Source organism: Carlito syrichta, unplaced genomic scaffold (assembly GCF_000164805.1).
Source record: "Carlito syrichta isolate Samal-C Ts95f unplaced genomic scaffold, Tarsius_syrichta-2.0.1 Scaffold314110, whole genome shotgun sequence".
Taxonomy (NCBI): domain Eukaryota; kingdom Metazoa; phylum Chordata; class Mammalia; order Primates; family Tarsiidae; genus Carlito; species Carlito syrichta.
Window position 1 is genome coordinate 323,872 of NW_007258206.1, and position 13,080 is coordinate 336,951.

Below are 13,080 nucleotides of genomic sequence, written 5' to 3' on the forward strand. Positions count from 1 at the left end.
GAGGTGAAAAAATCACCTGAACTCATGAGGTTGAGTCTGCGGTGAGCCCTGACTGTGCCACTGCCCTCAAGCCTGGGTGACAGGGTGAGACCCCGACTCAACAAAGTAATAATAGTAAAATAAAATAATAAAATAAAAAAGTTGGCCAGGCGTTGTGGCTCAAGCCTGTAATTCCAGCACTTTGGGAGACTGAGGCGAGAGGATTGCCTGAGCTCAGGGGTTCAATACCAGCCTGGGCAACTTGGCAAGACAATAAATCAGAATAAATCAGAAACTTAGCTGGGCATGGTGGCAGCACCTGTGGTTATAGCTACTTAGAAGGCTTTGGTGAGAGTATCACCTGAGCCCAGCAGGTCGAGGCTGCAGTGGCTGTGAGCGTGCCACTGCACTCCAGCCTGGATAACAGAATGAGACTCCAACTCAAAATAAATAAATAAATAAGTAAAATAAAAGGTTTTATTTTGGAATAATTTTAGATTTACAGAAAAAGTCTTAAAAATAATACAGAATGGCTCAAGCCTGTAATTCCAGCATTTTGGGAGGTCGAGACGAGAGGATTGCCTGAGCCCACGGGTTCGAGACTAGCCCAGGCAACCTAGTGAGATCTTGTCTCTACAATAAATAAAAAACCAGCCAGGTGTGGTAGTGCACACCTGTAGTTCTGGCTACTTGGAAGGCTGAGGCAGAAGGATCACTGGAGCCCAGCAGGTTGACGCTGAGGTGGCTGTGAGCATGCCACCGCACTCCAGCCTGGATGATGGAGTGAAATGCCAACTCAGAAGAAAAAAAACCAAAACAGAAAACTCCCTTATACGAAATCAACATTGACTAAAGTCTAACCTTTTATTCACATTTCACCAGTTTTAGGAAAATATTTCCAAGTCCTAAATATCTGAGTTTGTGCAGAGGGGTTGGCTTGACTGTTTCAAACACTATGACACTGAGCTTATGGGATGGGATCGATGTTATTTAATCACAGAATAGTGTATCAGTAAAGGACGCTAGAGTTCATATAGTGCTACTTTAAAAATAAATACCCATTTTTATAAATGTGATGAGTGAGCTCTTTGAAGAACATAAAACCATTCCGAGCCAACATAACTGTAGCCTGTTTTGCCCAAACAATTCTGAAGAGTGGTCACTTGGCTGCCCTTTTCTTGTTGGGAGAGAATCCTCACGTGCACAAACACACCGTCATACTGCATTGAAGCAAAAAAGTCCCTTACGCCATCCTGTGCAGAAACATCCCAATTCTTGTGGTGCTTTGAAGCTGAGGAGAAAGGAATGTTATGACATCCCAGGCCCTGCAGAACAGACAGGTGGAGTCTGCGAAGATTGAGGTCCACTTCCAACTTGAAATACTCCAACAGTGAAATGAGTCATGCTAAACTCTCTGGCTTTCCTGGGAGAGGCATTTCAGTTGGACCGTCTGTGTGGATGTGGGCTAATCCCAGGTACTTGTAAGGTGGTGTGATTCCACATATCAACACAGCAAGGAGCACAGAAGACACTCTGTCAACACACATCACCATGAGTCTACCTACAGCTGATGCCTTTGAGTCATCTTATTGCAAATCAGGGCAACCCGAATAAATTTCTCCCTGGCAGTACAGATGGATACCAGGAAACCAAGCAGATGCATTGTAGCTAATCAGGCCGAGGCACAGCAGGGTAACAAAAAACTAGGATTCACATGCGTTCCTGAACCTTAATTAAAGAGCTCAGTGCCTCCTTTTGTTTTATCTGTTGCCAGTGTTTGGTCTCCTATCGTGATAGGGTTTTTTCCCCCCGCTCCAAGTAACCATCAATTTGCCGTGATAATCTAATGGGGAGACAGAACGGTCCCATGTCTGTGAAAGAGCAGTGATGGTGGCGGCTGCTCACAAGTTAAGGAGCTCTTGTTCCTGCAGCTGCAAAACAACCTTAGCAGAGTTAACCACAGGGGAGGCAGGAGAGGGGATGGGAGGACTCCAGATACCTCAGGACTCATCCTGCACTGCCTTCCACAAGAGCCAACAAAAACCCAAAACCAGCTGTCTTTAAGGGAGAGATAGCTAAATTATTGGGCAAGCGCCGCACAGCAGGCAAGTGGAAGAGGCATCTGCAGATTTGTGCTTCACGCCCCAGTGATAGATACAGTGTTGAGAAAAGGAATCTGTCCTAGCAAACTCACAGGGTTGGGGACATATTCTGCTATCAGGCTCTTCTGACGCACAGAGATTTGAGGCAAAGGTTGCTGGCTGGGCCCAATGCCCTTCCATGTGAGCTGGGAGGGCTGGTGGGGGGAGGAGATACCAGAGCCCATAAATAACCAGGCTTCCTGTGGTTGAGGGATGAACCCGCGAGCAGTTCAAGAGAAGCCAAGGAAAACTGGTCCCTGTGGAGAATGTATTGCAAACATATCTCCCTGCAGAATTTCAGTTTTGTAGGATGAAAAGAGTTTGATGGGTGGATGGAGGTGATGATTGCACAGCAATGAGAATACTTAATACCGCTTAAGTGTACACTTAAAAATGGTTAAGATGGGCAGTTTTATGTTATGTGCATTGTTCCCCAATTTTTAAAAATATCTCCATGCAAGTAAATGTGTCACTCATCAGGACAAGCTCCCTGAGGGCAGGGATGATCTTTCATTTGCCTCTCTCTGGTTCTCTATATAGTCTTGGCACATGGTACTCTACTCAATAAATGTTTCTTGGGCTTAATTTTTTTAGATGCTTAAAAAAATGATATAATCCACATGTGACCGGAAGGTAATGAAAAGAAGCATTGTATCCTAACAACTTGCTTGTCAAGATAACTGGATGGCTTTGGAAAGAACATCAAACTAGGAATCAGAAGCCCTGAGGGGATTTTTGGTTTTTGTTTTAGATGAGGGTCTTACTCTATCACCCAGGCAGGAATGTACAGATGCGATCCCGACTCACTACAACCTCGACCGCCTGGCCTTAAGTGATCCTCCCATCTTAGCCTCCTGAGTAGCTGGGACTAAATGCATGTGCCACCATGCCCTGCTAATTAAAACAATTTTTTAAAGAATAGAGACAAGGTCTTGCTATGCTGCCCAGGATGGTCTTGAACTCCTGGACTCAAGTGATCCTCCCAAAGTGCTGGGATTTTATGAGAGAGTCACCACACCCAGCTAGAATTCCTGATTTCTATTTGTAGCCCACCTTTTCAATTCAGAAGTTTGTTGGCCAAGATGTTTAGCCTCTCTCTGGCCCAGTTTGTCAGGACAATCCTATTTGATGGTGGCACAGTATGCTAATGAGCTTGTCAAACTGCTCTAGGTTGTTTTGGACCTTTTCATCTCCACCATACCGAAATCTAAATAAATTCACATTTTTAGAAAACAGTCTCTTGCTCCTCCGTCATCCCCCAAAGCAACAAACTCCAATTGTAGGGATTAGAGAGACCAGAGGTATCCAGAAATGAAGATGCTGGGCGTTGGGCCTGACTAAGGGTGAGATCAGCCCTGTTTTAAAATCCCCAAATCCAGTGCCCCAACTGCGGCTGCTCAGAAGAGCTGTGCTCACTCACACATCGCTAAGAGTGTGTGATCACAGTGGTCCAGGCTCAGTGACCTTATTCACTTATCCTGCAGGGCCTGCTTGACTTGCAGCTCTCTGCTCCTCTGCCCCCACCGGCCCTCAAACCATCTGTCTTCACATTCTGGATTGTGATATCCATCTCAGGTCCGCCATGTTGTAGTGACCGTTGGACTCTTCCCTGCATGCTCCTCTGTAGAACACAATAGATCCAAAACAGTGAAAGAAATGAGTCTTGACATGTGTGAGTTGATGCCTGGTGTTTAGTCAATTACAATTAGTAAGTTATTAAGTCAGGCTAGAAACAGAAGCATGGATGAGTTTTATTGTAAATCTCAAATCTCACAAGAGACCAGCCAACAAAGCACAAGGAGGATTTATGCAGCCCACCTTTGGAGAAACCCACCATGCATTGTCTTCTAAAAGTAATATGATATCATTTCTGAGCTTGATTGGCAAAAAAGTGCGACTTCTGATAGAAAAAGACTGTTGGAGAAACCATTCCAAGGCTCCCTTCTCTTCATTTGCAAAGAGATTTTCCTTTAAAATATATGTACATCTTTCAAAAGTACAAAAGGCTTTATCATCATTAGCTTAGTTACTTGTGAACCAGAGTATGAAACTCACAAAAGAAACATTGACATCATTTATGAATGAAGATGGATTCAGTTATAAATTGGTCTGGCTGAAGTCACCGTAAATTTTCTTGAAACCAAATCTTGAAACATAATTTCTTGTCTTGAATTTTTGACCTATGTTGCAGACCTGAAATACAAGAATGAAAATTATGGGTGTAAAATGGTTGTTTCAACTAGAGATAGCAGTTGAATGGCTTGCAGGCCACTTGGATTCTGGAACCTTCCGTTTACAGCTTAGGTGTTAATTTAAGTTTATTGTGCAAATATTTCTGTACTCTCAAACTACTCCAGATTTGCTAAGGTGCACTTTGGGCATCTGAATACAGGTTTGGGTTCATGTTTGTTATATCTCTGCACATACTGTCACTTGTGTACCTCTAAGGGACTAATGATTTGTTTACTGGCTTTCAGTAGAACATCTTGGAGAAATAAACTCCCATGTACATGCTCATTTCAATTGTTTAGTGGTATTTATGTTATTGGTTGGGATTCATGCTTGTTCTTTGCTAGTGATTCAGCATTTGAAGCTAAATGAGCGTGTTGAATTTGCTCCAGGGCATGTTAAAAAAGTGTGGAGTTAGGGAGTTGAAATAGCCTTTTCACTTTTTGTTTCTTATTCTCGTGATTCGACTAATCACACAAAAAAACGATTCAACTCCCACTGGATAGATGCTGACCATTACCCTGGAAGCTGGGGAGAGCTACCCAAAACAGAGAGGTCATGGTTCACTTCTAAGTACACAAATGTAAATGGCAGGGAGGTGAGTGGAAAAGTGAAAGTGACAGAAACAAGTGAACACGCCCACAACCAACTATCTTATGTTGTATGGCTTAGAACTCACCTCTCCAGCAGACTGATTTAGGTGGTATTTTCCCTGCTGCTAGGGTATACACATGCTGCGACCTTCCATGTGAAGCCCAGGCCTATCTGAGTCAATCTTCTTTCTAACTCATTCGATGATTTTTTAAAAGTTGGTTAGATTTTCACCACATATACTCCAATAACATTACTGTTCACTATTTTAAGCCTCAGGATGCAGTTTACAGAATTTCAGACAGCATAGAGGTGGTGGAGTGAAGAGAAAGCTGATGACATGTTTCATTTCAGTCCTCCCTCTCCTACCCCGCCCCATATCTCTCCTATGTACTCCTTACTTTGGAAGCGTGTGGTGTGACAAGAAATATTAATGTGACCACTAACGTGGAATTAATAGAACTCAGGTGAGGCACAGGCCTCTGCCCCTCTGGCCCCTCCTACTGCCTATCTCCACCCCACATCTATGCTTATCTAACCCCTCCCAACCAGATGCAACCCAGCTTCTTAAGAAATCAAGATCTCAGAGGCTTGTCCTGAGGCTTGTCCTTAGGGTTGTGGTCCTTTGGTTTTTCTCTTTCCTGATTGATTGAAAGGCCTTTCCCACTTATCACCAGAACAGTCTTGCTGTCCCCAAGACAGATAGCTCTGAGACAATTCAGATCCCCAGCAACTGTCTTTGTCAGCTTTCCTTTGAACCTCTGTAAGGATGGCACAGTCCAGAGTTATTTCAAGCATTTCCCGGTGGCATTAAGGACAAGCAGACAACCTGTATGCATCTCAGAAGTGGTTTGGGAAATCCAGGATGGGGCAGATTAGGGGGATAGGTGTGGTACTCGCCATCTCTACCACAGGCGACCTGTAATATTCCTGGTGCTTGAGATTGCCCTAGGTGGTCATGTGAGAACTTCCCCTTGCACAATTTCCCTTTCCAGAGCTCATCTTGTGAGCACAGTTTCCACTTCTAACCCTCTCTTTTGTAAATATCTTTAATTTAATGGTCTCTTCAGATTTTCTGGGTATCTAACAGAATCCCAGGGGTCCAGACCGTGGGAGGTGGGTTAACTATTAGAACTGCCTAAGTAACTAGAGTTTAGAAATGGAATGAACTGGATGCCTCTGAGACGGTGAGTCTTCCCATGGTAGGAGAAGTTGAAAAAGTTAGTAGGAGCTGGATGCAGTGGCTCACACCTATAATCCCAGCAATTTGGAAGGCAGAGATGAGAGGATTGCCTGAGCCCAGGGGTTCAAGACCAGCTCGGGCAACTTGGCGAGGCACTGTCTCTACAAAAAATAAAAATAAATTAGCTGGGCATGGTGGTGTGCACCTGTAGCTCCAGCTACTTGGAAGGCTGAGGCAGAAGGACCTCCTGAGCTCAGCAGGTAGAGACTGTGGTAGCTGTGATCATGCCATTGTACTTCAGCCTGGGTGACAGAGTGAGACTCCAATTCAAGAAGAGGAAGAAGAAGAAGGAGGAGGAGGAAGAAGGAAGAAGAAGCAGCCAGTAGGATGCTGTGGAGAAGATAGAATGCCTACTGGACACAGGTGGCAGGCAGCCTCTAAGATGGTACCCAATGATCCCATCTCCTGGTATTTATGCTTGTATGATCTCCCTTAAGTGTGAGTTAAACTTAATAAACCTCTTCTAATGAATACAGGCAGTTTTGGAATATCACTTTTCAGATTATTCTGCTGAAGAGTGTGGCTTCTATTTTGCTCTCACTCCCTCTTTTGCCCTCTCCTTTGCTTGCTCGATGAAGCCAGTTACCACGTGTGTGAGCTGCCATATGAAGAGGCTCTCATAGTAAGGAATAGAGAGAGGCCTCTGGTTTGATGTCAGTTCATGAGGAATCCCAGTCCTCACTCCCACAGCCCAGGAGGACTGAATCCTGCCAACAAGCAAAGAGCAGATCCTTCCCCAGTCAAGCAGTCAGATGATCCTCTGTAATCTCATGAGGATTGTAGCCTGTGAGAGACTCCAAAACAGAAGATGCAGCTAAGCCACACCTGGATTCCTTACCTGTAGAAACTGGGAGATGCCAGGCTCGGTGGCTCAGCCTGCAATCCCGCGCCTTTGGGAGACTGAGGTGAGTGGATTGCCTGAGCCCGCGGGTTCAAGACCCGCCTGAGCAACTGGGCGAGACCTCATCTCTACAATAAATCAAAAATTAGCCGGGCGTGGTAGCGTGCGCCTGTAGTTCCAGCTACTTGGAAGGCTGAGGCGTTAGGATCGCTGGAGCCCAGCAGGTCGAGGCTGCGGTGGCCGGGAGCGGCCACTGCATTCCAGTCTGGGCAACAGAGTGAGACTCCAACTCAAAAAAAAAAGAAACTGGGAGATAATGCATGTTGCTTTAAGTCACTACATTTGTTATATAACAATAGATAACTAATCCGGCATGGTGAATGGTGACCTCTGATACTCCAAGATTTAGGATTTTTTGAGTGTTCAGAGATTCAAAAATAAGGCTGGAAGGTATTGACTTTATTGATGTCTAAGCTGGTCTTTCTTTTTTTTCCTCCTTTCTTCTTAAATCTAATAAATAGTTGTGCTTATCTGTTGGGATTCATTTTTCTTTGTATTCAGGCTTGTCAGCTTGCTGAAACCTTATTAGACTGACTGGAAAAGGTGAACTAATTCAGGCAAGGATCTTTGAAAACCCTAGGAAGTCCACCAAGGAAAAGGAAGATACCATCTGGTTGCTAATGCAGTGTGCTTTGCATGTGAAATAAGAGCGATCACAGCTCAAATAAGCAATTCCGAGGTGTCATTGATTGCTCTGGGTCTGAGCAGTTTTTTCTAATCGACCCTATTATTTTCACCTTTAGTATGGGGGCCATCAGTGCTGGCACTGAATGGTTCCTTGAGTCATCTATTTGAGGAGCTGCCACAATTGCTTTCTGCATAGATATATTTGTGACTTAAATACACTCAGTTCAATAAAAGAATTATAGTTCTTTATTGTGATTCGAGGAAGTCCAGGCAGGTTTTGCTATTGCAGTTCCAAAGATCTATAACTCTGCCAGGTCAGCCCTCTGAGTTAATATTTTGTATTAAGATTTCTAGTCTTCATTCTTAGAAAGAGAGAGGCAAGTGACTCACCAATGCTTGATGCTGTTAGAAGAAGTAAGAGAAGTAGCTTGAAATGTAAATGATTTAAATAAAAGAAAATCTCCACACAGTGAACCAAATCGCCCTTCTTTCCCCACCAGGCACACAGGCGGACTTCACAATGCTTGAGCAATGGTGTATTTTAAACCAATGAAATGGTCTAGAAGACGGACCCTAAGGAGTTCAATCGCATGAAAAAATTGTTTTGTGCTCTCAGTTTATCAAGTGCCAAGAATAGGAACAAGCACAACTGCCTGTTTCTGTTTCTAAATAGTATTGTGATTGTAAATTGTGAGTATCGATTTATCTTAGGCGCTGCTAAGGGGTGGGAGTGGAGAGAGATCAAGAAGACAGGGGATTTGTGATCTGTGGCGGGGCGGGGTCAACTGCCATCCTTAACGTTTTGTCCCAGTGTCCTGGTATCCTGGATGGTTTCAGCCATCAAGTGTGTGCTCAGCACAGTGGTTCTTATATCCTACTTACATACACATTTACATCTGCAAAGATTGTCATAAATTAGGTTATTATATATTTCCTCTAACATATCAAAGAAGAACCAAGAATATAGTTGAGGAAACGAACACCCAGCGGTTAAATCCTTTCTTTTAACAATTGTGATAAAATACATGTAACATGAAATGTACCATTTAAATGTACACATCTTAAAGTGTATAGTTTAGTGATGTTAAGTATGTTTACAGCATTGTGCAATTATTACCAATATCTAGTTCCAGACTTTTCATCATCCCCCTGATCGACCCTATTATTTTCACCTTTAGTATGGGGGTCATTGGCGCTGGCACTGAATGGTTCCCTGAGTCCTCTATTTGAGGAGCTGCCACAATTGCTTTCTGCATGGATTTATTTGTGACTTATCAATAAAAGAATTATAGTGCTCTATTGTGACTTGGGGAAACCCATGTCATTAAGTTCCCCATTTCCTCTGCCCCAGCCCCTGGCAACCACTTATCTGCTTTCTGTCTCTTTGGATTTGTCTTATTTGGATAAAAATGGAGTCATATAGTATGTACTCCCTTATGTCTGGCCTCTTTCACATAGCATAATATTTTCAAGGTATCCATGTAGACACTGTATCCATGTATCAGTACTTCATTACTTTTTATGAGTGAATAATAGTCCATTGTGTGAATATACTACATTCTGCTTATTCATTCATCAGCTGATGGATGCAGGTTAAATACTGTTCACATTAATTACTTGCAACATTAAATAAAAGGTATTTTAAGCATCAATCAATCAATAGATGGCTATATTTGTGATAATGATTATTTAAGACTAAATTTCAAAAAAGGAGTCGTTTTCTTAACCAGTTGATCACAGAAATGGACTCTGAGAGCAAGATTCACAATTCATCTTTTTTTTTTTTTTTTTGAGTTGGAGTCTCACTCTGTCACCCAGGCTGGAGTGCAGTGGCACACTCACAGCCACCGCAGCCTCAACCTGCTGGGCTCAGGCGATCCTTCCACCTCAGCCTTCTAAGTAGCCGGAACTACAGGCATGCACGACCACGCCTGGCTAATTTTTTGATTTATTGTAGAGATGAGGTCTCTCCAAGTTGCCCAGGCTGGTCTCAAACCTGTGAGCTCAGACAATTCTCTCACCTCGGCCTCCCAAAGTGCTGGGATGATAGGTGTGAGCCTCTCTGCCTGGACCACAACTCATCTTTGTCTTCTAAAATGCAGAGACAGACAGAAAGATATTTGGAAGATGGGATTCTCCTGAGGAGATGGATCTATTGAATGCCATAGGATGTTTCTGTGGGTTCTAGCATTGACAGATTGGCGTTACTTTGGGGAAACGTTGGTCCCAGAAGCATGGTTGTTGAAAACTTTTGGGGAGGTCCCAAGAAACAGGTCCAGAAGCTCCCTCTTAGGTTACATGTTCCTGGAGACTCTGTCTAGAGTTTTGTCAATGTTCATGAATAATTTTCCTTCATGCCTTCAAATGATCATCCTCCATCAGAGACATTCTGTGCAGCTGGTTTTTTATGGCCCCAGTGTCTCACCATCGTTCCCAGTTTACTGCTGCACTGTGGCACTGTTGAGCTTAGAGAACGGGATGGAGTATATGATGGAAGAACCCACAACCACAGAGCCTGGCAGCAGGTTTGAGATGGGTAGGTGTGGGCAGAGGTGTCTCTAACCCGTGTTCGCCCAGGTCAGTGTGAACTATTCTGGTGCATAGTCAGAAATATTATGTTTAAAAATGAGCAGATTTTGGAACTTGTGAAGGTAGGTTCCGATACCAGAAATTGGAGTGGGAATGGCAGACCCCATCTGGGACCTAAGAAATGACATAGACAAGAGAAGACAAGAGACAAGAGAAATGGGGGCAACTCAGACACATTTTGTTCTGTAGTGTGTACACAGGTCTGGCCAGTTTTAATTGACTACACCTTGTGTTTAGCGACTCTTAGATCAGAGTTGTCTTTCATGATACTTCTTAGAATGTGGCAGATACATTTGAAGAGAACAAAAAAGCCAGTTTCTTAAATGGGGAAGGTGAAACATAGGTGTTAATATTACCACACTTCTTTTTTTTTCTTTTTTGAGTTGGAGTCTCACTCTGTCGCCCAGATTGGAGTGCAGTAGCACGCTCCTGGCCACCGCAGCCTCGACCTGCTGGGCTCCAGCGATCCTCCCGCCTCAGCTTTCTAAGTAGCCGGAACTACAGGCATGCACTACCACGCCTGACTAATTTTTGATTTATTGTAGAGACGAAGTCCTTCCAAGTTGTCCAGGCGGGTCTCGAACCCACAGGCTCAGGCAATCCACTCACCTCGGCCTCCCAAAATGCTGGGATTACAGGTTGAGCCACCGAGCCCGGCCAGCACACTTCTTTATATCTTCTATAAATTGTATTAAAAGTCACAGGGAGCTGTGCTCGGTGGCTCATGCCTGTAATCAGCACTTTGGGAGGCAGAGGCAAGAGGATTGCCTGAGCCCATTGATTTAAGATCAGCCCGGAAAGCTAGGCAGACCTTGTCTCTGCAATAAATAAAAATATTAGCCGGGTGTGGTGCCACGTGCCTGTAGTTCCAGCTGCTTGGAAGGCTGAGGCAGAAGGATCGCCCGAGCCCAGCAGGTCGAGGCTGAGGTGGCAGTGAGCATGCCATTGCACTCCAGTCAGGGCGACGGAGTGAGACTCCAACTCAAAAAAAAAAAAGGAAAGAAAATAGCCCATGCCCTTAATTAGATCACTGTGGATGCAGCACAGTATCTGTTTGCCAGAAAGTCTAGATGAGCTATACTGAGTAATAATGCCCTATGTCCCCACCGCTTCAGGTCCCAGATGTGGTCTGCCATTTCCACTCTGATTTCTGGTATTGGAACCTCTCCCTGGCCCACCTCTGCAGTGATTAGGACTAGATCCCAGATTGGCTCATATCTGCAAGTGAGCATTATATGGGTTGAAGTGATTCACATGCCGTGAGCATGATCTATCTACCTATGCAGGACAATATTCCTGGGGAAGCCGTATTGTTTTTCTAGAAAGTTGTTATCATAGTACCTTAGTCATGATAATGTAGCACATCCTGGAATAAAAGCACATGATTAAACAACTCAAATGATTAAAAAAATAATACCCTAACATATAATCTGGAACATAGTAGGTGCTCAATCAATTATCCTTAATTTTGAAAGCATTGGTAAAAGTCTATGTCAGGGAACCTAGAATATTTTCCAGCTGGAAAGAATATAAATGAGGAAGGTATATGCCAGATTTTTGGGTATAGCTTGCCAAATACACTTGTATTTTTCTTTAAAACCTGACCAAAGAGACTTAGTCTAAATTCATGTGGATCTGCACACCTCTCGTGAGGTGGGGCATAGACTATAAGTTTGTATTAATACAATTGTAAGTTGTTGGAGGAAAGTTGCCCATAAGTTTCTTACCATTTGTGTTAGTTTCTTAGGGCTGCCATAATAAAAACTGAGTGGTTTAAAACAGCATAAACTTATTCTCTCACAGTTCTGGAGACTGGAAGCTTGAATTTAAGTGTCAGCAGGGTCACGCTCCCTTAGAAGGCTCTGGGCGGGGGGAAGAGATCCGTCCCTGACTTCTGGTAGACCCTGATGTTCCTTTACTTGTAGATACATCACTTCAATCTCTGCCTCCGATGTCACATGGCTTTCTCCCCTCATATGTCTGTGCTCCCCTCGCTTCAGACATATTAGATTAAGGGGCCACAATACTCCAGTATGACCTCATCCTGACTTAACTACTTATGTCCTCAGTAACCCTATTTCCAAATAAGGTCACATTCTGAGGTACTGTAGGTTGGAACTTCAACATATCTTTGTAGGGAAGGGGACACAGTTCAACCCATAAAACCACTTAATTTATTTGCCACGTTCAAAAACTGAACTCAGCCCTGCAAAATCCCTGGGGAGAAAATGTCTCAAGAGTTGTTAAGAACTAGGGAGTTGTGAGGTTGTCACCTCCTGCTGTTATACCCAGTGGGATTACAGAAGGTTTTGCAAAAAGATACAGCATTGTTGATGAAACGATTGCTTGCTGAGTGGGGGAGGCTGCAGTTCAATGTTGTGATTTATTCCCTCTGAGTTCTTCTGAGATTTTTTTTTTTGTGCAATCTGAGTTGCAATGCTGCTGTGTTTCTCAACCTTTTCAAATCCAGCGTTATTCTCTGTGTATTCTCACCAGCCAAGCTGATTTTATTGAACTTTACTTTTTGTAGTTTTTGTTAATAAACATTCAATCAATTCAACATGCTTTCGCCAACTGCGCATGTCTAGTCTCTGTGTTCTGATGCATTCTTCTGAGGGAGGCATCCTTCTCCCCTCTGCCCTGGAGATTCACTGCAATATGTGCTGCTGGAATTTGGGGACGGAGGTGATTTCAGAGAGCTCAGTGAAGAACCCTTCATACCCCTTTTCTGCAACTCGAAACACACTCCATCCCAGTTTAGTCAAGGTTGTTGGTTTGGA